The 4,930-nt window shown below is 39.2% G+C and overlaps 1 pseudogene; it reads left to right on the forward strand.

Annotated features, from left to right (window-relative positions):
* LOC116674054 (zinc finger protein 878-like) overlaps window positions 1–4,706 on the forward strand; it is a 9,912-nt pseudogene extending 5,206 nt beyond the window's left edge.
* Window positions 4,707–4,930: the final 224 nt, after the last annotated feature.

Raw genomic sequence — 4,930 nt, forward strand, 5'->3', positions numbered from 1 at the left:
AAAAGTGTGGCAGATGATAGCGGACCGACTGAACGATACATCTACAAATATATATTTAGAAACTACTGCTCCAAACTGAAACCATTCAATGAGTCATTTGCAAACACAAACAATTGTACACTTTGCATTAAAAGCGAGCCGTGGAAGTTAATATGATTTAGGAAATTTATATTAGAGAGAGAGAGGACTGTGCATCAAGAAAATTGATCTTCATGGTATATTACCTGAGTAATATTATCTTCAGCTTACTTTTAAGGTAAAGAGTACAACTGTTAATTTGTGCAAATGATTAGTAGACTAATCCTTGAATGGTATGATTATTGCAGCTTCAGAGCAGTGGTCAGTACATGTACTGTGTAAATATTTAGGTTGCTTACGCATTCAGTTGATTTACGATTGGCTGCTCTGTTTTCTCTCGCTGTTTTTTAAACGACGTGATTCGCGTCGTCATACTTCCACAAGAAGCTGCTCCTCACTCTGTATAAAGTATGAACAATGCGCATTCTCCATTTTTAGCATCAGTAAATCTGTTATTGATATTAAAGTGCCGTCCAAGCTTTCCCCAGAACGCCCTCCAGTTATCTAAGTAGGTTCACATCATTAGCTGGGCACCACCCCAACAACCAGCGGTGGGAAGATGACATGACATGCTGGAAATATCCATTGTTTAAATTTTCAGAAACAAAAGCACTGTAATAAACATTTTACATTCCTTATTTTGTTATACTGTTAAATACCAAAACAATACTATCAAATAGTCCATATCTCATTAGATGGGAGATGCTTTATTTATGCTTCAAATATGAAGAAATGTATATATCATCAGCAAACTTTTATTTTATGATCATTCATTTAAAATAAACCTCTCTGGTGTTATTTGGTTAAGAAAAATCACAACTGAATCCCCCCTTCTGATGGGATCAGGGTAATCCTGTTTTTTTTTTTTTGACCAAATAGATCCCAAACCGAGTTCCAAGTTTATAAAAACCCAAAGGGCAGGCTTGATTACGTGATCTGATCTTGTTCGGAATCCCTCTTTTGCTTTTGAAAAAGCCATTTCCGAGATTGGATCCAATCCGTGATCCTAAATCCAACTGGATTACTTTTGAAAAACGGGGCCCAGACTTCCATGTGTAATGTCCATTTAGTTCTCACCACTGTTTCTCAGCACAGTGAGTTATGTGAAAGAGTCAGAGGTCATGATTGTTCCCTAAGTTTTTGGAGGGTACAGTTTGTTTTGTTTGTTGGTTTTGTCGGAAGAGGCGAATCCTCTCAGTGAAATCTTTTAAGTGCAGGACAGTGCACGTGTCAATATGTCCCTGTATCAGAGATGAATACGCACAATGTAGATGTTGTACCTTGATTGCCTGAAGTCACAGTTTTACTCACGGTGCGTTTCTGTGTTTGCTACAGACGTGCAGCAGAAGTTGGTGGTAAAAGATGTTCCTCCAAAGCAGCAAGAGTGGAGCTCCAGTCTGGACCAGGAGGACCCAGAGCCCCCACACATTAAAGAGGAGCAGGAGGAACTCTGGATCAGTCAGGAGGGAGAGCAATGTCAAGGGCTGGAGGAAGCTGATATCACCATGTTCCCATTCACTCCTGTCAATGTGAAGAGTCAAGATGATGACGTGATACCTCAGTTCTCACAGCGTGTGGATGGACCAGAACCAGCCATGAACTCACTTCTAGATACACATTTCCAATCACATAATGATGACCAGACAGGAGAACCATCTGAACCCAGAGAACCCCAGTCAGGTTTAAACTTTATGACGAATGATAAAGTCCCAGTCTGCGATTTGAGATGTAGTACTGAAGCAAAAAAGAGTGGGAAAAGATTTGGCACCAGTGGACGTCTGAAGAGACACATGAGATCTCCGACAGTAGAGAAACCATTTAGCTGCTCGGTCTGTAAGAAAGCTTTTAAACAGAAGGGACATTTTCAGGAACATGTGAAAACCCACACAGGAGAAAAACCATTTAGTTGCCCATTCTGTAAGAAAGCTTTTACACAGAGTGGAAGTTTAAAGAAACACATAAGAATCCACACAGGAGAGAAACCATTTAGCTGCTCCGTCTGTAAGAAAGCTTTTGCAGTGAGTGGAAATTTAAAGAAACACATGAGAATCCACACAGGAGAGAAACCATTCAGCTGCTCGGTCTGTAAGAAAGCTTTTACAGAGAGCGGGACGTTACATAAACACATGAGAATCCACACAGGAGAGAAACCATTTACCTGCTCAGTCTGTAAGAAAGCTTTTACAGGGAGGGGAAATTTACAGAGCCACATGAGAATCCACACTGGAGAAAAACTTTGGCATGGGAAGTGGAGCTCCAGTCCGTAGAGAACCTCAGTCAGGGTTAAACATTGGGAAAGGTCTAAAAAAGATAATCGTGCATAAGAAGAAATGCATAAAAGAATACATTAATACATTTTGTTTGCCCTATAAACAATGGCGTCCAAGATGGTTGTAAAAAAAAAAAAAAAAAAAAAATACTTGTGATTAAGTTACAAAATATATTTTGTACAAGCTCTGCATTTTCTGAAACTTGTTAAACACTTTTTATACTAAAGTGGCTATACACAACACACGCTACGCCAAGTTTTCAGAACGGTGGTTTCATCTGTTAATATTATAAAGGGAAGAGTGTTACGCCCACAGCACACCTTTTTAAACTCTCCCAATTTTTACATGTCATCGCTCAGATTCGCATCGCATTTGCGATTAGATCCGTCATGCAACCCTAGAGTGCACCCAGGGCTTTCTGGACAAGTTGGATAACATAGAGATAACATGCAGATGTTTTTTTCCCCCATTGACGAGTAAGATTTCTGCTCTGTTACAACTTTCTGCACGTGATAAACATATCCCACATATACGTTGAGATATTGACAATAAAGTTGCAATATTTCAAGAGAAAAATCGACCTGCCCTTTAGCCTGCAGTTTATCATATTCTTGCACACACAAGCATGCCTTTTTGTTCACTTAAAGCACCCATATTCTGCTCAATTTCAAATTGTATTTTGAGGTTGTACCAGAATAAGTTTACATGGTTTCATTTTCAAAAAACACCATATTTTTGTTGTACTGCACATTGCTGCAGATCCTGTTTTCACCCTGTGTGTTTAGGTCTCTGTTTTAGCTCCAGAGTGAGACGTCTCACTTCTATACTATCTTTGATCCCATCAGCTAGATAACTCTTTCTCCAGCTTTGGTCAGTCCAAGGCAGGATTAGCTGGAAGACTTCAGGGGCCACTTGTGGAATACCTGCAGAACAGGGACAGGAAGTAGAACAGGGACAGGAAGTAGTTCTTTTGAAGATTATGGTGACCTAGTGGCAGTTGGAGCAGTGTTTTGCCATTGAGAACGCGCTAGCATGCTACGGTTAGCCACCTCGTCTCTAGTGACGTGGAAAGCCGTGGAGATGTTGAACAGCTCACCCGGAGACGGAAGACAGAGGACATTCAGAAACCGGATCTCACTCAGAAGAAGAGTTTGTATGCGTGTGGAAGCACCAGAGACACAAAATAACCCCCAAAATCCCAGAAAAAAGATTTTTTTCTTTTTTCATGATATGGGCAGTTTAAATTGCTCAATTGGACAAGCGAGCTAACCTGAAACGACTTAAGGACAAAACAAGTTGGCACCAAGCTAACTACCAGGACCGAAGCCTCCAGCTTCATTCGTCCTGCAGGATTAGGACACAGCACACAAGGACTGCATCACTGGACATAAGAATCTCAGTTCTCCCAGCCTGGCTAATGTTGATACGGCGAGCTAACACGGATTTCCTCCTGTCATAATGTGCACATATGTGCAGTAGCTAAGCAACGCTGTTAACTATTTAAACCTCTGTTAATGTACATGTATTGACTCAATGTCATTGTTATTGGATAGCCACTCTGTTAGTTTAGGCTTCACACGGTCTAACATGTAACTAATATTCTATATATTATAAATTTCCCAACCTGAGCCCTCAACTGTGACACAGATTGACTATAAACACACACACACACACACACACACCCTTTTAACTGATATCTTTTAGTAGTGTTAAATAGTGTGTGTTGTACAAAATGTATTTTTTTCCAACCTTTTCTATGCCAAGAACTCTATCTTTCAACTTTTGCTAGTTATGGATTTGGGAATTTTTGGTTGTAGTTATTAATTTCATTTGTAATAGGTTGATCATTAATAATTAATCACAAGGCTTTGGTCACGCAATCTTTTCTTCCTTATTCTTTTTTAGTGATGCCCCACAAGAGGTGACTTAGTGAACATTAAATCAAATAATCTACTTATGGTAATTCTAATTATTTTTATATTTATTACTTTTTAAGCCATTTTTATCCTTTGACCCCAACATAGTTGGTTCATGCGGCTAACGTGTGCATGTTAGAGGTGTGACCCATGCTTTTCTCATGCAGCAAAGACAGCCAATGAGACGCGCTCAACATGTTACCACACCAACGATGGACCAATGACAATGGGTTTAACCCTTGTGTTGTCTTCCTGTCAAAATGAAATGAAAATCAACACTTTTGTTGAGGCTTTTTTATCGATTTCAAAAAAAAACCTCACGTTTTTGTCCCTTTTTCTACACTTTTGACACTTTTTGTGATGTAAGTCACGTTTTCAACACTATGTAACACTAACTTATTAATTAGTGTTACAGTTACTTTTGGAATTTATGGTCAATAAACCTCATTTATAGGAAATTATACCTAATGTTTGAGTTAGAAAAGCAGAAATTACTTAGACTAAAATGTGTCTTATTGTCTTTGTCATAACATTTTTGTCATGTTTCATTAAACCTCTTTCTAAATTCTCCATTTGAACTCTAGCCTCTCTCCTTCCTCATCAAATCAAAGAACACAATACAGTCACAAACTCCACCAGCGGTGAGCAGTAGCTGGATACCCCCCC

Source organism: Etheostoma spectabile, chromosome 24 (assembly GCF_008692095.1).
Source record: "Etheostoma spectabile isolate EspeVRDwgs_2016 chromosome 24, UIUC_Espe_1.0, whole genome shotgun sequence".
NCBI classification, from domain to species: Eukaryota; Metazoa; Chordata; class Actinopteri; order Perciformes; family Percidae; genus Etheostoma; species Etheostoma spectabile.